Source organism: Catharus ustulatus, chromosome 2 (assembly GCF_009819885.2).
Source record: "Catharus ustulatus isolate bCatUst1 chromosome 2, bCatUst1.pri.v2, whole genome shotgun sequence".
NCBI classification, from domain to species: Eukaryota; Metazoa; Chordata; class Aves; order Passeriformes; family Turdidae; genus Catharus; species Catharus ustulatus.
Genome location: NC_046222.1, coordinates 76467882 through 76492680, shown reverse-complemented (window position 1 = coordinate 76492680; position 24799 = coordinate 76467882).

Sequence of the window (24799 nt, the reverse complement as noted above, 5' to 3'; positions counted from 1 at the left end):
ATTGTAGTGTTGAAACAGATACAGAAAAACCTCAAAAACCAAAACACAAATAAAGAAACAAATCTCAAAAAGATGCATGCTTCTCCTTGTCTTATTCCCTGATTGACTTCCGTTTCAATGGACTCATTACATCTCAGAGTCGACAAGCACTACAGCTGCTGCAGCAAAGTGGAATGCTGCAACCATATTGTTAGGGTGGCAGGGATTTATAAAGGTAAGAATATAGCTCACTATTCTGTCACTGCAAGAACAGAACAGCCAACACATTAATGGATGCTCTTATATTCTTTAGAAATGCTTGGAGGTCCCTCATCATGGTGTGCTATTAATTCAGCATTTTGTCAATCTGTGGTTTTTTACAATGTATCAGTCCTAGTATGCCTAGCTGCCGTGCTTTAGTGTGCATTGTCACTACAAAGATTATTTGAGAATGAAGAATCTCTGACAACATGTGTTCCATCACCATCAAAAACGAAATTTGCTATTTTTTTTTCCAAACAAGAACCTGGGAGTTCTCATCTTGTATTGCCATCCTTGTTTCTCTTATCTGCTTATTACCACTGAGGCAGACAAAAAGAGCTACAGAGAGCATAGGAGGGAAAAGATAGGAAAGAAGAAGTCACAAATGCAGTTAATATTTGAAAAAGTTAGTTATCTTAAAAGACAGACACACTGAATTAAAAAAACCCCAAAAACCAAAAAAAACCCCAAAAACAACAGCAAAAAAAATACATTTCATCACTAAAACTTTACTTTTAGAATTAAAATTAGAGTTCACATTTTCCTAGGCTTTGATGTTTACAGCTTCTGAGTCATAGAATCATGGGTTTGGTCAACTGCATGGGTGCCTTCCAACTCAGCGTATTCTAACTTCTGGCCCTGTACCAGACACCCCAAATGTCACACTGTGTGCCTGAGTGTTGTCCAAACAATTCTTGAACTCAGACTGGTTGGTGCTGGGATCACTTCCCTGGGGAACTTGCTCCAGTGCTTAACCACCTTCTGGGTGAACAATCTTTTCCTGCTATTCAGTCTAAACCTCCCCTGACTCTGCTTCATGCCATTTTTGGCTCCTGTCCCTCATCACCAGAGAGATGTGAACCTGACCCTCCTGTTCCCCTCATGAGGAAGTTGTAGACTGTGGTGAGGTCTCCCTCCATTGTCCTCCAGACTGAACAGACCAAGTAACTTTAGCTGCTCCTCATAAGTCTTCCCCTCCAGATCCTTCACCTTCCTTTTGGCCGTCCTTTGGGTGCTCTCTAATAGCTTAATGTCTTTCTTATATTGTGGTGCCTAAAACTGCACACAATATTCAGATTGCGATTGACCCAGTGCAGAGCAGAGTGGGATAATCACCTCCCTTGCCCAGCAGGTGATGCTGTGCTTAGTGCACCCCAGTCTCTAGGCTTTTGAAAGCAGAGAGGAAAATAAAGCAGGACAAAATGCAACTGATGTAAAGCCTTTCTCCCCTTCTTTCACTGCATACCATTTCAAAAGTAATAGGAAGGCAGGGAGCACATGTATTTCAATTTTACATGGAAAGACGGAAGTTTCAGTACTTAGTACTCTGGCATCTCGAAATAATGTATATAAGACAACAGGAGGAGCAAATTCATGAAATTATAGGGTGAGGTGAAAAGATGGTGAAACTGAAACAGGAAATGGGAAATGAAAGGAATAATACAGAGGGAACAAATCCTAAGCCTCAAAACAACCCGCTTTATCGTTACTTAGAATGTGGCACTGTATTCAGGTGGGAAAGAAGCAAGGAAAACTATAGAAACCAAGTGTAAAAAAGTATAACAGCAATCAGATTCTAGAAAGACTATGACTAAGTTCCTGTCTTCACATCAATAATTTAAAATCCTTATTAATAGGTCATAATTTCTTTTATAGAATGCTCTTCTTTAAAAAGGAAAAGGGATCCTTTTTATTTCCTGCTCATCCTTCTGCTTCCTCCCATCCCCCCTGACCAAAGATACTTTAATAGGAAACCAAGAATTGACATGTTCTAAACTGTATACTTGAAAAGGAGTTATTACAGTAATCACTGAAGGTACTGGTTACTCAAGGTAGTAGTTGTCCCATTGTGTCTCCTGCATGGTCTTCACTTGCAGGAGCAGGCCCATGAGTTTCAGAGTTATCAATGAGCTTAGGAGGGAGGGAGAGAGGATGATGTGGAATACGGACAGCCAAACCATAATTCTTGCCCCATCACGAGTCACAACAATGCTATACTGTCATGAATAATAAAAACTCCATCTGAGTCCAGATTAAATGCAGAGGTTTGTCCCTGTCAGGCAAGAGAAAGGTACTGAGACAAAAATATAGTCTAGGAAAACAGAAAATATTTATTAGGTGGATAAACTGTGTGTCCAGCATACACATATTAAAGATAAATTTTACATTTAAAATAAGTAGTCTGTAACTAAAATAAAAGCTTAAGAAGATTACAAAGGGGTTTGAAAACAGTGACTTGTGCCAAATGTGTCTTAGCATAAATTTCTATTTTGATAATTTTTTTAAGTGGAACATTTCAATGTCAGTGTGTTCCCTTTCAAAATGGAATGGAACATTTTGATTGCTCAATTTGAAATTATTTTCTTCTGTGGAATGTCCTTCACATTGTATAAAAGAGCAGAATTAGATGTAATTGATCATCTTCTACCTAAATGCATTTTTTTATTAGCAATAATTATTTAACATACATCTGTGAAAGTCCAATAAAATTTTGGGTGCTGTTGATATTTCACAGAGGAAAAAAAAGTGAACCCACAGAGTTTTATAAAATCAGAAAAGTTGTGTTCTGTTTGTTTCAAATGTATAGAAGAAGTCTGTCATAATAATTCAGAGCAGTTATTTATATTTTTCAGTTTTCAGGAAACACAATGAAGTCTAGTCAGTTCTCCAAGCTTTTGATCTGAGAGCAAGTAACATCAGTTTCCAAGAGCTACCCAGAAAAATAAAAATACTAAAATAAAAACACATCCTCAGGGAGCAAGAGATCTGGCACAAAAACTATCCCGGGGCAATCAACTGCATAAATGTAGCTAAACATGTGCCATCTGTGAAGGAATTTGTCCAGCAAAATCAGCAGCATTTCTCTTACAAAACATGCAATTGCTTTAGGATGTGCTTCTATGCAGGTAAATTCAGGATATCTAAAGCTGTTGCCAGGGTGTTATCTTGAAATGTCTGAGACCGTGACTGCATTTTGTGTGGCAGGGTTTACTGCAAAGCCGTAACACAGAGAAGCTTCTCGATGTTTATTCCAGCGTTCAAGTGACTTGTTTACCCCTGAACAGATGGCCATTCAACCACAGCATACATCAGCTGACACCTTTATTGCCCTAATAAGGATCAGGAAGAATCACCAACAGGTTTCTATCTTGTTAGCACAGCAGGATGTGCAGGCTACAGCACCACACCGCTCAGTGCCAGAGGTGTCAAACTCGATGGATCCACCAGGAGTGCGGCAAACTGATCTGCCTTGTTGTGTTGTCAGAGCCCTGGTCTTCTTTGCATTGGTGCTGGATTAAAAAGGCTTATGCTTCTCTCCTAACAGGTTTACTGATCTACTGCATTTCCCAATTTTTCTTTGCTTTTACAGGGTTATATAATATATGTAGCTCAAACAGGGGCTGCATAGTTGTGGGAAAGAGTATTCACTGTTTGAATGGGATTTTTTCTTTGAATTACATAAAAAAATGGATGGCAAGATTTGTGGAAAGGGAATAATTGTCATTCCAATGGGAATTGCCAGGCCCTTTGGAGAGGGGAACACTAGTACTTTGTGTCACAGTGTGGGAGTGCACCATGGGTAGATTCTAGGTTGTAGCCAGTTGAGAGAGAGGGAGAAAGATGCACCCGAAAACTTCAGGGAGAGGGGTCTGCACCTGCTGTGGCATCCCACTGTTCATGGTGCACACGACAGCAGAGGGAACTTCAGGGCTCATAGTGGAGCCCTTTACACTCTGCTGTTTGTAGCTCCATCTACATGGTGTATTCCTTGGATCCAGAACAAGATTTGGGCCATCATGTTCACCTTTTCAGAACACATTAAATGTTGCAGTGCTTAGAACTAGCCTACAGCTGCCCCAAAGAAACAAAATGGTGGAATAGCTGTGTCAGGATACTTGGTCACCATTTTCACTTGATTTGCTTAAAAAAATACCTTCTATTGGTTTGCATTACCTGTTTGTGCAAAAGTAGCTTTTTTTCCAGTAGAAACGGTTGATACACAGCAGACTTCCAAAGCTAATAAAATGTATTTGACTCAATGGTCCCATCCTCTTAAACACACAAAGGTAAAAGGTTTTAGAAGAAAATGCAAGCAAATTTATCCATCTTGTCTCTACAAAAGATCTGACCAGAACTACATGCACATTGTTTGCACCGTGCTTGCCTTCTGTCCTAACAAATCCAGCAATTCCCATTACCATTTTTACATACTGCATTTCTAACATCCATGTTTGTAGAAATGATGCAGCAAATATAAAGCAATATGTAAGTTCTGACAATGTGTATGTCTGAATCTCTCTGAATATTTATTTGTACGATTATTCACTGTAATTAAATCCATTCAAAAGTAATTGAGTCAGAAAAATTCTGTGTGCTGTAGTTTACTGCTCAGACTAAAAGCAGCTACAGTACAGCTTGTGGTGTTGTTTGCTTTCTTCTGTCACGCTGACAATGTCTCAGCTCTGAAGGTGCACCACTGAAGATATCTTTTCTCTGAACACATCTGTCAAAATACAATTTTATTATTATTTTTAATTTTTATTCTTATTAAAGCATCAATAAAAATGTAAGTAAAACAAACTATGTCAGCTGTGAAAATAGGATTTCCTTCACAGGTAAAATCTGCCCCAGAGGAATTACGAACTAAAATGGTGTTAGAATCACTGTATGAAAAAAAGTGGAGTATTTAGTGCTTTTAATAGTAAAACTGTATTCCAGAAGTAACTTATAAATGAGGAACAACAGCATTGTCACCAGCAGTAAAAATAGAGTAAATTCTCCTAAAAAAAAGTTCTCCTAAAAAGATAAGCATTTGTCAAATCCATATAACTTGAATTCAATCAAAAGTACTGTTCTTCAATCCCACCCTGCTGCTGCCATGGAGATGGTCTGGAGCTGGGATAATAAGGCATAGACAGCAGCAGACTTCAATTTGTGCACCAGGTTTGGGGATGCTAATCTGATGCGGACATCTCCCTGAATTTTGATGGCACTCTGTAAGTGAGGTGATCTTGGGAAGTTTTCTCCATGTGTAAGATACAGAAACAGCAGAGCATTCTAAAATTTAATAATGACAATTATATTTTCTAATTATTATTAGTGAAAAAAATCAGAAATTGAATTAACAGATTTCAGTTCCAATATATTGCATTACATCTTCATGACTACTCCTTCTAAAAAGAAACATTTTGTACTTCCATTCATTTTTTTTATTTTACTGAAATACATCCCACATTTACAAATTGCAGACTGCTATGATTTTGTTCCTGCAAGTGCTAATAAAATCACACTTCTGGGGCTTACTGACATCAGTACTTGATTTTCCATAAAAATTACAATAGTTTTTTATTTTTGCAGCATTACTCAAATGAGAAAATGTCTTATATAAGGCCTGTTAACCCTATATGCATATGAATGCCTCTGCCTGTATATAGGCATGTACATTTTAAGATTCATTCCTTACTTTTCATTAATATAATTTATTGGAAGAATATGTATTTTTCACAAAGAGGATCCACTGATAAAAATAGATTTTTGCAACACGTCCACTCTTAAGAAATACATTGTCTTTGCAGAATTCCTGCATGGGGCTGACATATTGGACAGTTTCTATGGGAGACCTGTCTTTATGGAAAATGAGTTTTAGGGCATCTCAGATGAGCTGAGAAACTGTGTTTAGATGACTGAATCAGGTCCCTAGGTAGTTTGTTAACTGACATTAATGTCACTGATGATACTTGGATTTCCAGGTCACAAATTATTTTCTGAACACCAGCAAGCAATTAACAGCTGACAGAAATATATTCAAGTGTCCAGTAATAGCCAAGCCTCCAAAAAATCTTCACAAGATTGAGGATACTGCGTGGGCCTTATGGGAGATCTGAGCAAGAGAAAGGACAAGGATAATAAAACCAGTCTCTTCTTTCTACCAGTTGCCAATTTGATAAATGTCTCTTGGAGCTGGAGTTAGGTGTCAGGTGAAACATTTGAAGTGGGTGAAAAGTAATACATCATATAAATAAAAATGAAACTCTCAGCATCTGACAAAAAAATGCCTGCAGTGCAATACTTTCCAGTCATAACTGATTCTCTTAGTAGAGAAAAGAAACACTGAAAGACTTCTAGCCCTTCACCTTGCCACAGAAAATAAAAATGGCTTCATTCATGATAGAAAAGCACTGGCATATGAAATACAAATTTTCTCTCAAAAAAGTATAATTTTTTTATGCAAAAGAAAGGCAGAAAGCAGCTGTAGGATTGTTTAGCATTCTAAACTGACTTGCCCACTTCAGAATGTCTGTTCTAAGTGAATATTTAGTAGTGCAGCTGGCATTGTTACTGATTGAAGAATTCCACTTATCACATTGAGCATCTTACTATCCTGGAAAAATCTCTCACAGCTTCCTACTCAATTTATCCATCATCTAAGCTCAAACTTATTATTATTTACTTCCCCCCTCCTCTCTTTTGGCTTTTTTTCTTTTGTTTTCCTTCCTTCCCTCCCTTGATCTCCTCCAATCCTGTTGCCTTTCCCCCACTAATTTTCATCTCCCTCTACTTTGACTTCTCCTTCCCTGATCCTCTCACCCTTCCCTTTACACTTCCTTCGCTCTAATTTTAACAGGTCTGAATATTTACTTTCCAAATAACAAAAAAGAATAAAAAACAGTTATGGAAAACAGATTTTTCCAAATAACAAAAAAGAATAAAAAACAGTTATGGAAAACAGATTTAATTAAATTATAACCATTAATTTATATAAAACTTTCTAATGAGAGAAGCCATATGCTTAAGGTTTAGGGGCTAAGATATAATTATTTGTGCGCAAACATCATCATCGTTAGAACAAACTGAAGTAGTAGCTACTGCAACATGTACTTCAACAAAATGTGATAATTTTTATGCATTTGAAAATAAGGTATTTTACTTAGCACTAAGGTGATGGAAGCAGGAAAACAGGTTATATAAATCTAGAAGAGGCAGCAAAAGGATTTTCAGAATATTAAATAACTTCCTCCAAAGGGCTACTTTCCAAAGGGCATAAGAGAAAATTACTCGTTAAATCTGTATCAGAATGGGCATTTTCATGCTCAGTTAGTGGTGCATCATACTCTGGTACATAATGTTCTGCTGTGTTTACATGCCTAGCAGTTCCAGAATGCTTCTCTCTTTTTAGCCCAAATCACACTGGAAAAATCATTTGTATTTACAGTGAGTTATAAAAATAAGCAACTACATAAAACTATCAGGAACAGCACTATCAGCAGATACATGTCCTGTGAAGGTAAAATATGCGTGCATCCTGCACTTTAATACTTGAACTTCAGATACAGATTATCTCAATTTAAATAGAGTTTTGTACATCAGAATTCCTGTCTCTTCACCAAATTCAGTAATAAGTTTAATATTATTAGAAATGGCATGTATTGATTCCTTAGTGAAGCTGAGATGCAAATTTAACAATAATCTCCATGGTAAACACACGTGACACCCTCTAAGAATAGGAAAAAAAATATAAAATTGTCATGCGGATTCTTGATCCTTCATTGTTTTCCTTTTTGTTAAACAGAGTATACTTAGTTAGCTGTATGCTCACCCCTCTTGCTTTATTTTGGAAGTCTCCATATCATACTATGCCTTAAGCAATTTTTCTTTTAGCTTAAGTATGGAAAAATTAAAAGGACCAAAAAATGCAGTGTGTTGCTAAGATCTTATTGCTGCTGAAGATAATCCAGAGGTAACCTAAAGACAAGTGTTTGACAACTCAGCAAAAATACCTCCTTTCTTGAATGATAATGTCTTATTTTTGTACAGTACATATTGCTTCAATATTATTATTTCATAAATTGTAATACTATATTAAACAGGTAAATATAGAAAAAGTGCAACTATAATGTATCCAAACCCCATTTATAAACATTAGTTAGCATTTTGTATTTGAATGTCATACAAGCAAACATTACTTTTACAAATGAGTGGTAACAAAAGAAGTATCTTCCCAAGAGAAATCAGAAAAAAACCTTGTGTCATCATGTGCATTTCAGATGCAATTGTTAAAAACCTATACTCTTTACCAGGGTCTTCTTGAGGTACTTGCTGTGTCCAGCTTCTTGGGAAGTGTTGCCTTTTGTTCTGTGTAATAGTGCAGTAACGGGCACAATAAAGCTTTGATTTTAGGAGGATTTCTGGCAGCCACCTTTCAAGTGTTCTTAATTATTATTAAAACCTTCTCAATCTTAATGTAGAGAAGATGCATTTATCAACCGTCTACCCATCTTCTCAGATAATAATCTTCTTTTGTGATGCACAATCATGGAATGTAAAAAACAAGATCGATTGCTATTTTGGTATGAATTGTTTCAGGTAGATCTTACATTTCCTAACCCTTAGCATCAAACTTTTCATTTCTACAGGAACAATTTAATTTTAGTGGTAGATGTTCCTTTAATGCAAATTCAAAAATTAATGGATGGTTAGAATCTACCAAATAATCAGAATGGAAGTACAAATAAAAATAAATGTGTGCAACCTTCATGGATACCTTTTCTGTTTACTTTTCCTGTTGCTTAATTTTGAAGGCATGTATTTTCTGGATGCTTTAGTTTATGAAACATCTTCATTGGAGAGTTAAATTTTGTACTTTGGTGTGAAAAATAGGACTTCCTTTCAGACAAGTGTAATATTGGTTACAACTTGTCTCTAGGTTACACAGTTATGTGCTTTTGAAAACAGAATTCTAATCTAAAATCCATTCATTATGTGAGTAGATCTGTGTTTTAATTGCTATAACAATTCCAAATGCTGCACTTGCTTAGGGGCAGAAGATTCCATAGACGAAAGTGTATTTTGCTTCAGGGTGAGACTGGAATGAAAACAATTTAAGCTCCTCATTTTCTTGTATTTCTGTTTTCTATTCTTATGTTTTGTTTTCCATTTGACCAGGTTTGTTTGTGTACTTTTTGTAGTGATCTTGAAAAAGCAACAGTGTATCAAAATAAATATTTTTTTTGGTCCACATTTAGGAGAAATGTCCATTACATTTTATGAAGTTATTTCATATAGTAGTTTGAATCTGGAGTATAGAATAATAAAACACAGTAAACAAAGTTTTCTTTTCAGTAGCTAATGAACTCAATAAATCAGAACCCTTCCCCATAATCTTAGATCCCACACAGTATTGCTACCACTGACAGCCCACTTGGGGAGAAAATATTGCTGGTAGTTCTCCTGGGTACTCAGCACTTACAGGCTGTGACCACCCCAGAGAACGAAAGTATCCTGATATGGCCAGTCCAGTACGAGCCTGGCTCAGGATGCTCAGCGAAGGCAATCCTGAGGATGCTCAGTGAACAGAAATGGCTGCAGCACAGGTAGTTGCTGGGTTGGAAGGATGGCTCCAGAGGACAGACTGGCACTGAAGAGGATGCCTCTGCCCAGGAAAACCCCTACGCTGTCTGTGTGCTCAGGCAGGGCAGTGACAGGGAGCTGCTGAGAGCTTCTGGAGCATACTTTGGTCTACAAGACAAATCTTCCCTGGGGACAGAAACCCAGACTAGCTTGACATGCTTCAGCATAGCTGTCCATCAGAGGCAGTGTGCACTGTGGGGAGGGTAGAATACAGCTTTCAGCCCACCAGTACACACCAGGGACACTGAAATACCTACTGCTCCAGCAAATTGAAATCTTGACCATTTAACCCCTTGTGGAGGTCAGAAGTGAACTCTCAGCAGCATTTTCTTCTCTCAGAACATTTCTTTCCCTTCAGAGCAATAAAACCAGGAGAAAGACATCCAGAAGGGGCTGTGGATGTGGAAAGAGTGGATTAAATTCAGCCCACATTCTTCCAGAGGCCAGACCATAATTCTGACTGGCTCATCCATCTTATTTTGTTTGTTGGTTTTTATTCTTCAGCAGCTCTGTGGTGACAGTTCAATTCCACCAGGAAGATCAAGGAACACTCAGTGTCACTGCACAGCAACATGAGTCACAGGAGCCTGACCATATTCTGGCTTGTTGCCTGTCTTCACCTGGTACTTGCAAAATCTCTCAGTCATGTCTCACTGATATAAACTTCTCCTGCTACATGCCATCAGTCCTAGCTCTGAACATGTACAGAACCTGAGGAGCACAGCTGGAACACAAGAGCCTGTATTGAAAGGCTGGGCAACCATGAGCAATATGAAGCCTAACAAGACCAAGTGCTGCTGTCCAGTTGTACGATCATGGTTATGACCACTCTGGCCTCATCCATGTCATGTACCTGCATTGATATAGGAGAGAACTTTTTATTCCGGAGAGAAACATCTTTTAAGTTATGTGTATGTTAATGTACTGGGTCTCAGTTGGTCCACAAGTCCTATAAATACTTTAGTAGAGCTCTTTTAAATGTTTAGTGCAGATACTGGCCAAAAAAATTCTAGTTTCCTTATTAATAAACATCTCAGGGAGTTGTCCTTCATCCTGTAAAATAAAACTAGAAAATTATTTGCTATCCAATAGCTGTTAGCTGTTTATCTACATAGTTTTCTAGTGCATTTTGAGTCATAAAGTAAGAAAGTACCTATCCAGAATTTCTATGTGGGAAAACAGGGACACTCTATGATATTTTTATATTAGGCGTATACCAGAAAGAATATTTTTGCAACCAAGAGCAACAGAATGTATAAATATTCTAATTAGAGATCTAAGTTTAGGATAGCTGTCTTGACAGATGTGTGACTGAGTCATTTTAAACTCTAAGTGTTCATTGCTACTTTCATAACTAATCAAGTTGACATTTCATGTTTGAAACATGCAGATTTGAAGTCTGTCTGCTGACTCCTTTTAAAGTGTAATAGTTGTGTGATTAAACATTTCAGGGGGAAGAAAGATGTTCATGCTGTATGCCATGTTATCAGAACTTAAATGAGTGATTGCTTAAAAAACATAGTAGGAATAAAGAGTTAAAATGCAGGGGTTTTTTAACATCTGCATACAGAATTGAAATAAATAATAAGAAAGTCATTCAAATATCATAAAATACCATCATAGTTTTGTTTCATTCCCACTGAGCTAGCATACAATATCATAATAAAAACAATAACACCCGGTTAAAGAGTTTGATAGACCTTTGGTTTCAGATACAGTTTTGTATCTTGAAAATGTCTATATAATCTATTCATCCTAGGCATCACTATTTTTGCTCTTTTATATTTTAACTAAGAAAACAGAGGCGATCCTGAATACTACTAGAGTTTTTCCAACTAAAAATTGAAGTACTAGTTATTTTTCAAGTCAAAGTGATAATGTTAAAAGTTCTGTGTCTTGGATATGAGTAGAAAAATCTTAACATGACTGACTTACATGAAAAATCTGATGAAAAATTTTCTTGATTCATAGGTAATATGCAGAACATTGATAATTTTCATTATAGATTTTATTCTGAAATGGAATTGAAGGAATTAGTATCTTAATGTGGTAATGGCTGACTGAGATGACTGTCCACCAAAATATCAGTATCTGAATGATGGGTCTGTTGTTATTAAATTCTAGCTACAAATGGATGATTCTGAGTTTAAGGTTATAAATTGCATGGGCTTTTTTTAATAGGAGAGTATGCAGGTACATTAGGCATAAATTAATATAAATGCTTTTCTTATTTTAAGAACTGTAAACATGTTTGAATTTCAATAAATAATGCAAATTTTAATATATAAAAGCCAAATTATTTTATATCATAAAAGTAATAAGATCCCTCAGAAACCCCTGATTTGAATTTTTATAAATTACAACTTTTGATTATGTTATATTGTATCTATACTAGATCAAATTTTGGTAAGACCTTCCTCTGCTTTCCTTCATTCACCTGTTGTTCAAACCAGGAAGATGATGTGACTGGTCTATTTTTTCAAACATCCTGTGCATGCTTCAAATAGAAAGTTTCAAATAACATCCTCGGAAACTCCTTGCATCCCGATTTATATTGAGGTGCTCCAGGTACAAAACTATGTTTGGCAATAGATGAAACAGAAGATCGTGACATGGTAAAATATGTCTGAACAGCTGTATGAACAGCCTGTAGCAATGTAATGCTGTGATATCAGTTTCATTCAGACCTATGGAGATGTCAGCTGAACTTTTAGTCTAATCTAAGGCTGCTGCGTGTCCCTGCACAAATACGTGAAGATAAGCATAAAGCTTTCTGTTAGAGTTAATTCTGACATGCACTTGAAACCTTGTGAAAAATAACACAACGTTATTTCTTTTGTTTATTTGTAAATGCATGTTAGGAAACATTAAAATACCCCAAATAAATCCTTCAACAAGGAAGATGAAATCATCCATTTCACATTACTACTGGAAAAGAATCCTTGTCATTAAAACCACCCTGCTGGTTGAGAACTGGCAATACTGGCAGCTGGGTGTGACTCTTCCCAAAATTAAAACACTCAATCTTAGACTCAAAGGGGAAATACAAAGGTGAGCACAGAGAACAAAGAACAGCAGAGGGATGAGAATTAACTAGGAAGTATGTATGGAACAGATTTAATTGCTTATTATTAGCATTTTCCACAATAGTATTATTTTATTTACTTTTTTTCTGTAAAAATAAAATCTGAATTAAAAATAATTTATTGATTCGACAGATTTTCATCACTTGTAAATTGCCAAACGGCCTGTTAATATTATTTTCTTTTTCTTTTTTTTCTTCACCCCCACCCCCCCCATGCAAATATGCATCAAATGTTACATGGTCTGGGACATGTTCTATCTGCCTGGTCCATCATACTCTGTGTTGTATAGGTAAATTAAATGAACCGAGCTGCACAGTCACAGATCTCATACAAGAATATATACAGGTTACATACAGTCTTATATTACATGCATTCTGCACCTAAAATATGTCAAAAATCTCATTCCACAATATCCCTGACCTTTGGCAGGGAGCAGCTCTGCAAACAGTCTTTCCAGGTGATTCACATTACGTACTGTCATTTTTTAATTATATTCCTCTTACACACAAAGGACAGTTCCTCATTCCTCCCACAACACTCTCTTTTGTGCACAACTCAATCCTTCTATGGTCTAAAACTGTAAACCAAATTATCAAAATAGTTAAGGAAATTACTTCCTACAATGGATTTAGGCCTCCTTGTATCACATACAGGACTTACCTTTGTCTCATCTTCCCCTTTCATTAATGCCACCTAAGAACACCTTCATTTCCACAAACAACTGTTGTAGCTGTTGTGAAATACCCTGACAAAAATATGTCAGGTGACAATCACAGAGGTAGCAGAACTGCCAAAAAATAAATAATTTTTAACTCTTCTTCTCCAGAGGGCTCTGTTAAGTATGGAAATTAAATAGCAAATGGATAACATGGAATGGTAATATCGTTCTAGGTAAGAGTTGACTCTAGGACAAATTCTGAACAGTGTATGTGTTAAACTGCATACCTCCACTTGTACACACATACACCCACATCCCTACACACTGACACTTATGAAAGTTACTGAGATGTATTCCTATATAATCTAAGATATACTCTTTTTTTTTGTTTATGCTAATATGGGTAACATATAAAGGTGCACTTTTAAACATTTTGAAGAGTATTTTAAATCATTGTGTTTTAAAGCATCCATGGTTATTTTTTTCTTTTCTACGTATCTGCATCATGAATATGCTGCTTTTTAGGATGTCACTCTCCTGACTTTTATTAATTAGTTTCATTTAAATTCTAATGAATTTTCAAAAAGAAACATACTAGTTTAATCTCAGATGTGGCTAGTATGCGCCTTCTCACCTCTAGAGCACGGTATCTGGACTTTGACAGAGACACTTGATACTGATTTTATCAAGATATATAGTGGACACAAAGATCTCATGGACTTATTCTTGGTGATGTTGATGCTAACTCATAAAATCAATTCATTTCAAAACTAAAAAATTGCTAGACCATAGTCATAACTTTTATCTACCAAGAGTTTTGATTCATGTAGGTATACCATGTGATTTTCATTGCTGTTAAGTACAGTTAGCCCTTGTAGACAAAATGAAGAAAATGGAAAAGGCAGAATACAAAACAGATTTGTCATAGTTTGAAGATATGAAAGCAATAATCCTATTTACTTTATAAAGATATTGTCCTGGACTGAACATTTATCTCTAAATGTGGTAGTCATTGAGCTTGTAGACACTTCTCTGGTTTTGCTAAATATCTTTATACATAATAATATGTTTTAAATAGTTGTATGGCTACTCTGCTTTCAGGAGTAAGCAAAATGATGGAACAAAGAGAATGTCCTAGGGCCAGCCTTACCTATGGAAAAACCCTAGCACCTGACAGGTGGGTATATTGGAATGGATGAATTAAATGTAGGGTTTTTATAACCTACAAAGAGATGGAAGATAGATTTCTCATAACCTCCCCATTATGGTGACTGTATTGCTGGTCATGGGTTAGGTTTTGCTGCTCTTTAATGATTTATATCAAGGAACACTCTTCAGGACAGGAAATCTTACACACAACTTGTGTTTTCAGCAAGAGAATTCAGGCAAATTTAAAGCTCATATAGGTGAATCAGTCAAAGCTGATATAGGTGAATCACTGAGCTGAACACAAAAGAAAGAAAAAAGTAAAGAAAAAAGTTAAGAAAAAAGTACACAATATTCACCCTGTACTATTTTGGAAAGGCTCTTCAAAATAAATATAGGAAATTCTTGAGCAGGTTTTCTTCCTCTGGACAATTTGAAGAGGTGCCATGAAACAGATAACATGGAGACAGAAACTAAAATCCTGCACGAAGTTTAGAGGCCACTATGGTATTTTCTATATTCTAATAGCCTCTCTGAAACCTAAATAAATCAGAATTAAATAATAAATTATTATCATGCTTTGATATAAATTAACTGCATGCTCTTAACTATATTTTATATTTGCAGAGATTATTATCATTCATTATATCAATAATATAAACATATAATCATTTTTGTGCAAGCACAATTTAACCAGTATTATCATTGCTACTAAATTTTCTTGTACTGGAGGGTGTTAGAAAATCTAAGTGACTGCTATTTTTGAGTTTATATCTGGTCCTTCCACAACCATCTCCATGTGTTTGTTTTCTCTAATTATACTTCCACTAGATTATAACTGCAAAAAGAATTCTATACTTCTTAATTTGATGAAGACCCTACTTACTGTCTAGAAATAAAAATCTTTTTGGTTATCTTCAAGACGGAGTGAGAAGCTTTCAATTACAAAATAGAAGTCAATGATGAAAAAATAATGTGAACATTTACTTTGTATATCACTGATGTTCTCCAGTGATACTTAAATGCCACTGAAGTGTGTGGCTAAGAAACAACTTTATATGAACATAATCATCCATAAATAGATAAGTAAATAACTCTGCAAGGCTGTGTAAATAAAACTCCCTTTTCTTGTCCAACTAATCATATTTAGGTTCTGAAAGATCATTAACACAAAGTGTTATCCAAATTATTGCATTTTTTTCAATCTCTCCTTTACACAACTCCTGGACTTTGCAAACTGGAGCTCAGAAGATTTGTGGCACATCTGTACTAACATGGGAAACAGAGCAAGGAACTGATCCTCATACTATTGCTAGTTAAGTATTATTCTGTTCCCTTCCTCTGTTTTGGACAAAGGTAGGTTTGGACACAGATAGGTTTGTCCAAGCTGGGATGTGGGAGCCGTTGTGGAGATTGGTCAGTCTACAGAGTCCTTCCAAACAGTGACCAAGACTGCTCCAGTTTCAACAGTTTGTATCTCACCTGTTACTTCAACAGAATCCAGAATCCTTCAACGAGGAAAGTTGGAATCTCACCCTTAATTACCCCATATATCCACATCTCTCTCTCCTTCCATCTTGCAAAATGGAGTCTGAAGTTCATCATTTGTAGATACCAAAGTCTTTGGGCTGCAAGAGAAAACAAAAAAAATCCACACACCAGCAAGACAGTCTTGTCTTAGCTTTATAAAAACTTGCATTCATCTCTCTCATTTGTTTACCAGCATATACACAGTCTCTACATCTTCTGTCTTCTTATTTTTTATGTATTGACATTTGAAATGGGAATTCCAAAAATTAGAAGATTTTTTTCCTCGTTTCTCTAGGATATATATTGAAAGCTAATGTCTTTGTATGGAAGGGAGAGATAATTCTCAATCTACTGCTCGAGTCAGGACCAACAAAGTAAGATCAATCTGCATTCAGCCAAAATACAAATAACTTCAAGGGTGGAGATTTCACAGCCTGGGTTTTGATGTGCTCATCTGAGAAAACTGTTTTCTTGTAATCACACATCAGGTATCTGAAGACAACAATTAAAACCCCCTCGGCTTTCCTGTCCCTTGTCTCCACAAGCCAAGACAAATTTCAATAATGGGTATGGGATTTGTTCCTCCAGTCAAAATAAAACAGGCAAAGGTCATAAATAAATTTGCAAAAATATTTGGTTGAAATTTGCAAGGAAAATTGTGGAAAGCATTCACATAAACCCTAAGACCTCTTTTGCTCTACTGATAGTCCTCTGTAAAATTTAAATGTAATTGGAATAGTTTACACTGTCAGTATGTGGAAATAAGTCCCACTGTAAATGATAATATTTAATATTTTCATCTTAATCTACCTGAGGTGATTGAAGAAGCAAGTAGGCATTCTGAAATGATAAATATTCATGACATTGTTGGAAGGCCATGCAGAATTATGAAGAACTACATCTTCTTAGTGAACATTTTTATTCTTTATGATGGCTAGCACTGTTCCATCAAAAAAGTAATAACTTTAGTCCAATTTGAAGTGAATAAAACCACAAAAATATAATTTGGTGGATTCACGCATATTTTTGTGGTGTTTCCATCTTTCCAATATGCCATTTATTGTTGTCTTTAAAGATTCTTTTTTTTTTTTTTTTTTTTTTTTGTGGAGAAATCCTACAGGTACTTGGAGTGTTTGTAATACTAGCAATACCAATGTTAGAAGAAAGAAGTTGTTGTCATTTTATCAATAATTAAGCATTTGACTGTAAAATCACAGACTGTATTTTAAAAACTGAATTTCTTAAAATTCTAAAGTAGATGATTGCTTGCCTTTTGTACATGAGAGACATGGAAATTTTCATACTGAGTTTAAGATATTTTGCTATGTATCACTTCTATTTATAATGCTTAAATGAGCATGACAGAAAAACAAGACCAGGAACCTGCATGCGCCATTGTATTTTAAGAGTTTCTCCTTCTATCAGTAGCTTTGATTACTTGTTAGAGTCTTCACAGTGACCACCACACATTTTCTGTGAATATAACTGAAGAGGACTGATTGACACTGACTGCTACAAAATTAGCATTTTCATGGCAGCCAACATCAATTACCATCAATGATGGGATGCTCATCTAGGAGAATCTGAACAGCATTGCAATATAAACCAAATAATTTAGGTTACAGCAAAAGCAAAAGAAACATTAACAAATAGAGAGGGAAAAGAAAGGGAAAATAATCTAATATCACTATCATTTCAAGCTCCATATTTGCTACTATAAACAAGAATGAGTATCATTAGGATATAACAAAACATGTGACTTTAGTTCTTTTTATTTTCACCAATTATCACCAATATTGTAAATTTAATTCTTTATGTTGTAAAAAATGTCTTCCATAAATATTTACACAACGAGTAGTTTGGGTTTTTTTCAAAAGCAATATGTTCAGGTTCATTTTTGTTTGAACTCCAGTCAAGACAATGGTTTTGTGGCCTAGCTAAGACTTAATTCATTATAGTAATATTAGATATTATGATTAGTAGGATCGTATGCTTTTCCATTGACCAGAAATAAACACCATTTATCACTTTATTTCCTTAGATGTTGAGTTACCTGAAATTTTTTGCTTTGTCAGGCAGACATCGAAGTAAGACCTTGTTTAGTTAATCCTGAAATATGAGTCTTTATTTGTTGTATTTTCCAACCCTACAGGAAACCCATAAACTAGGCGTTCTCTCCCCTATTCAGTAGCTATAACCTGAAAGACTAGTATAAAAGGTATAAATATCTATAAAACTGGGTATAAGTTTCACTCAACCATGATCACAATTTGAAATATGCCAAAATATAACTGGTGTTGATTGTTTATATCCTATAGATTAGTGTCAAGTAGTTTAGTGAAGCTGCATCATTATTTTGTGTTGAATCTCAGTGTACATGGGATCTGAAGGGAGCGTATTCCTCTCAATAGTCTATAAACCCAAGCAGGTTCATAAGCATGCACATGTACATATTCATTTAGCTGCTGGGGAGAATCAGAAGGGGAGATATTCTCCTTGACAGTATCTATAATTCTAAATAAAAAAGTGCCAGAAGCCTGTGCCTGTACCCAAGGCAGTCCATTGGTTTATACTGTCAGAGTTTAGACATAGTCTCATTATACTGGAAATTGCTATTGCGGAATACTGCTATCTTGGAAAAATCCACTTAGAAAAGTATACAGATTAGAACTAGGGAATGAACTTAATTTTTAAGTTCTATGTAACTCATATAAGTAGTGCTTTTTCCTGGTTTATTTATGTGAATCTTGTGACAATTTCTGTAAAGGGCATGAAGAATTTGCGTCTTCCTTGAACAACAGAACAGATATCCTGAAAAACAGATATTAACTGAATTTCCAGTTTGCCCAAGCATACTTATGGTTCTTAATGTACTTGTAGTTCAAAATCTATAGATTCCCACATAGTCAAAGCACTTTGTTGTGTTCCCATTTCATATTATCCCCCGTGTTGTATCTTAATTCCCTTCTGTTTCCTTATCATACTATTATTTCAATAAAGAGTGGTAATGGTAAAGGTAATGTGTCCCTACACACTTCTCATTCAGAGTAATTGTGGTCTTTTTACTGTTAAAACATTGTCTTTCTATAAATTAATATTGTTTCAGAATTGACTGAAGCATTATATAGATTACATCTGACACTTCTGGAAAGCTTGTCTGTGTCCCAGGCATCTCTATATGTGCCTGCAATATTGACAGTATGAGTTCTGTAGGTAAATATTTACATACATTCTGCAAAATGTGCTGAGGGGCAAGTAGAAAACCAGAGTTTTCTCTGCTGGAAGTGAAGGGGAATTTTCTACAGAGAAGCAGTTGCACTGATCAGGCACAGCATGCTTAATATTGAAGGAATTTCTCTCTCGCTCCATCCTGTATACATTTTCTTTCAAGGGACTCTGACCCTTTTTTAACATCTTATGGTCTCTGCATTTTTACTGTGTATAAAATGTTATGCATATATCAACAGCAATTCTTTCTTCCTTATTTTTTAATACTGTATGTCAAGACCAAATTCCTGAAGGTCCCCTAGTTTTGCCCATGAAGCTTCAGTTTATTTCTACATACTTATCCTTTCGGGAATACCTATTACAGTATATTCCTTTTTACTTGTAATATGTCAGATTAAGGGTTTGGAGGGACGAGCAACGGAGTGATGATTGTCGTTTTGGATTGGGGTTTTTTTGTCAGTTTTGGGTTTTTTGTTGGTGGTGGTGGTGGTTTTGGGCTTGTTTTGTTTTGTTTTGTTTTTTTTAAATTTTTTTCAGATTTTGAAATATGTCTTTCTTTCAAAACTCAATAAACTCTTAGAATTTGATTTTCAGTTTTCCCTTTCCATCTTCCACATATATCCTACAGAAAAATAATGCAATGTGGAACTGATATGTCTCAATTAATGTGTTTGGTCTATGTGATGTTTCTTCCAACTATTTTAAATTTTTTTTTTAATATTACAAAATATTTTTTCTTTATGTATTAACATAATTAGTCGTATTTCAGTTAAATAATACAATACTAGAATCCTTGTTTTGGACATATAATCACTTATCCTGTAAAAAAAGTAGAATTTATAATTTACTCAAGTATATTTATATTAATAAATATTAATTTAAATTTTTAAAGATTTTTTAATGTCAATAATTTTATTTTCTATCTGATTATATCTGCTGGTTAATGGAAGTAACAGTGAAGACAAGATATTTGTATATCTACAGATCAGAGGATTCACAGTTATATAGTATTAAAAATGTAAAATTAGGTGGAATACACAGTTTGTGTATTAGATGAGACAAAATACTTGCTTGCTGGCAAACACCCACTAGACTTCTTAAAATGAGAAGATGTCCTGCTCTCATGGAGTCTCTGAGAAATCATTTACTGGGCTTAGTTATGCCTGGTTTCATTTTGGAAAATATTTACTAGGAATATTTAGAAATTATTTGGAGTTTATAGAAGTATTAAATATAAGCAAAGTAATAAATTAAAAAAAGATTGATCAATTATTATTTCAGAATAAACCAAAAAATTTTGATTAGTTTCCGATTTAGACCAGAAAAATATGAGTAACTCACTAGAGAATCGGGAATTTTTGCTACCACTGAAAGATTACACACAGACACACACTGCTTTGTCTTGACTTATATCTGATGGGATAGAAGTCAACTCTGTCCTTGAAAATTTGTTACTGCTTTAGAGAAGATGGAAATTCCTCGTAATCAGCATGGTCTCAGAAGTCTGTGCTAACAAAGTCTTGTGGTGCTTCTAAACCAAAGATTTGGTCTTATGCCCAGGCAAAAGAAATTTGGTCTGTACAAGTAAAGATACCAATACAGTTGTGCTCAGTACAAAATATCTGCATGAAATATGAAGTATATTATATTCATAAAGTCAAATTTGATAAGGTGATATTCTCTGTTGAGGTCCATGACTGTATCATTGATAAAAAAGAGTATAAGGAATGAAAAAATAACCTGTTCCAAGCATTAAGACCAGTTAAGACAGACTACCTTACATCTCTATTACTAAAGCTAGTCTTACGTAAAACAAATTTTCTCTAGACATAACCACTTGGATGTTCCAAAATGGAGTCAAGAGAAAAACTAACTGTTCAAGACAGTGGGAAGCTGGAGTCCACTGTTCAGATGTGTTTTTCGGATATAACTCAAAATCTGGGAATAGATGACATACTGCTGGTTTGGATAGTCAAAGTCAGTTGAATGTTTACACAAATGAGGTTAGCTAGGCAAAGTATAATCATTTATTTAAACAACAATCCATCGCCTATGAACGTTAATTCTAGAGAGAGGATTTAGTTGTTTAAAGTCTGATTGGAAAAGCTGCCCAGGTATGTAGTAGGATAATATAACCCATAAGCATAGTTGTCCAGATGGTTGAAGGTTTGTTTCAGGACTACAAACTGTGAAACTCAAGTTCAGTAGCAGGCAGTGATGACAGTACATTAGAACTCACAAGAGAGCATAAGTCTTGAGGCAAGACTTTCAGTTTTCGTCTCCTATGTACATATCCATCTTGACATACAGCATGCAATTTGGGCCTAACATTTTTGGCATGTCAGTCCAGTGAAGGGTCAAGAGAGAATTGGGAAATAATTGTACAAAGAGATCTTAACTCAAATTCCCATTAACAGCAAATCAGAGAAAAAGGGGTGTCATGACGGAAAGAAATTATGATATTCTTCTATGTGAGAATTTCCAACTCATAGTAAGCGATCATTGAAGCCTACTGTGTTCACTATTATGAAAACCATTTATACATAGTTTGAACTCCTATGTAAAATTGACCAAATAATGAAATGAAAGCTGTTCTGAGTAACTCTTTGCTTTACTCTAAAAAAAGCAGTTAATTGCATCCGGATGCATTAGAGTTTATTGGTATTGTACAGATGTGTATAATCACTACTTTTCCCTGTTTGAATAGCAGCCATCTGTTTGTCTTTGAATGATTGCAGCATCTAATAAATACACTTCTATCTGTATCTGAGAAGTATTCACTCTTTCCCTCCCACTGGAAGCAGGATGGCTAGATACAAAATGATCTTCATCTATTAATACCAACTAATGCATATAAGTATTTTAACTGGCTGTTGTGATTTTGATGAGATAGGTTTAGTTTTCTTTGTAGCAGCTTATACAGGAATATGTTTTAGATTTGTGCTGAAAGCAGTGTTGATGATAGCCTGAAGTTTTAGCTGTTGCTGACCAGTGCTTGCACAGCATCAAGCTTTTGCTGCTTCTTTTCATGCCTTGCCACTAGCAAGTAGGATAAAGCTGCATAAGAAGTTTGGCAGGGGACAGACCTGGGACTGCTGACCAGGTGACCAAAGGGATATTTCACACATACGACGTATTCCACGGTAAAAGCTGAGAGAAAAAGCAGGAAGGGGTTACAATTAGCAGTTACAGTCTTTATTTTCCCAAGTAGCTGATATAGATAATGTTTTCCTGGAGATAACTGCACACCTGACTGCTGAGAGCGGTAGTGAATGAATTCCTCTTTTTGCTTTGCTGGTATGAGCAACTTTGTCTTTCTCTATTAAACCATCTCTAGTCTTTCTCTATTAAAACATCTCTATCTCAACCCATGTTTTTGCACCTTTACCCTTGGAAATCTTTTCCCCGTCCTTCTGTAAGGGAATGAGTGAATGGTTGTGTGTTGTTTACCTGCCTATGACGTTAAACTATGACAACACAGACTTGGAGTAATGCAATATTTTGCGAAAGAGCTCCTATGATTCAGTAAGCTCAACTGTGATAAGTAAATGCCAATCAATTATGGCTTTTATAGAAATTGTAGTCAAGGTTCTTTCTCTTTCCATCAATATGAGATAATTTCCTAAGAACTGCTTAGAGAATTGTTGCATTATCTGTGTTCTTATTGCTTAGCTAAAGAGGGAAAAAAAAAAAAGAAAAAAAAAGGAAAAAAAAGGAAACTCAATATTTCACAGTTAAATGAACAGGAGTCTCAGAAGCCAGAGTGCTATGGCAACTATGTTATTGTTGTTACTGAAAGTTTTTCTTTTACTGTTGAATACCACTTCAGAAATATAAGTGAACTATAACCACAGAAAATATGCATGATTTTAAATGAATTAAAGAGCAGTTATTTAATCTTTAGATATTTTTTGCCCTGAAAGCTGAATATATAAGAATGAATGTTTTATGCTGCCTCTAAATTTCCAAATACAGGCATTGACAAGTATAAATTATGTGTTACCAAAAAACTACTTTTAAAATTTTGTCAGTCAGTAAGGGGGGAACAATGGAAGATTTCATTTAGATTAATTTTGAAATGTGCAACACTCTGCAATAAATATCTCTAATTTTTTGCACTTCACTAACAGCTACAGCCAAATACAGAAATTTAATATATCATTTTTGAAGTAATATGGTTAAGCTGAAGAGCATCACGATGTACCTTATAGTGTATGATGGACAGTAAATTATTTTATGGTTGATGCTTCAAAGACTTGTTTTTAATTATGAACTTAGTGTTATTAAGAACTACTGAATCAAATTTTTCTGAGCATCCTGTTGTGCTTTATGATGTGAAAATCATGAAAATGGTAATTTCTCTTGCTATGAAGAACTCTGTGCTTTGAGGCTAATCTTTTTTAAAATGAATTTACCTGTCAAGGAGACCATATGAAAAAGAAAGTAACAACTGATGTTAAATAAGACAGAGTTGCACAGATGGTTATATCTGCAAAGATTATCAGTGGAATCCTTTTGAGAGTATGTCAATCCCAGCCTTCCCCAGAGGCTTGTTTTTTTGGCTCTACTTTGTTCTTTGTCCAGCCGGTGGCAATGGTAGGAGAGTCCCAGGTAGAGTTGCAGAATGACCACAGCTGAGGTACCCCCCCAGCCCTTGAACTCTGCCTTTAGCTGAGCGCAGTCCTGCCTGAGCTGCAGTGCAGCCCTGCCCTGCCCTACCTGGCCCTACTGAGCCAGTCCCCCTAAGCGAGCTGGCGCCTTGGACTGGCCTGCACGGGACTGGAGTGCCCCATGGCACTCCACATGTATCCCAGGGCTGTGTCTGACCCTGTTCATCTCACTGGGTCTGATCCTGATGCCATAGCTCCCAGTACCTCCACTGTTCCTGAAAATGTGCAAATTGAAAATTTACACTCATCTGTCTTCCACATGTGAAAAACTACATTCACAAATGTTTGCAGTTTATCAAAGACTACTTCAGATATGCCTAAACCTTTCAGATGAGATAATGGGTCCTGCTTTTAACTTTTTCTCATATTTGATCACAAAATTCACATAATAATTTTAACCAGAGTCTCTACAAAGGTGATAAAAATTACATACTGTTTGACCTTGTTCCATGAACCCTAGTACTAGATACATCTTGCCTAACGTGAGGCACTTCACCACGGTATCCTTCATCTAAGTTTTCAATGGAGGAATACAGGTTCTTTCAGGGAAAGATTCAGCTGTTCTGAAGATGTTAATCCCTATCCTGAGGTAGCTATTTTGCTATATGAACTGTCTGTTCTGAATAAGACAATGTCTTAAATTCGACATCTTAGTGCCTAGAGATATTTCTTCGTCTTTCCTTTGAGAACAAGATAAGTGTTATGAGAATTTGCAAGTGACTGTGAGTTAAAAGAATTCAAAATTTAAATCTTTTTTGAAGTATAGCTGCATTATCAATTTCCCTCTTTCCTAAAGAAGAAATTAATCTTTTATTTGAAAGAACACATACCTC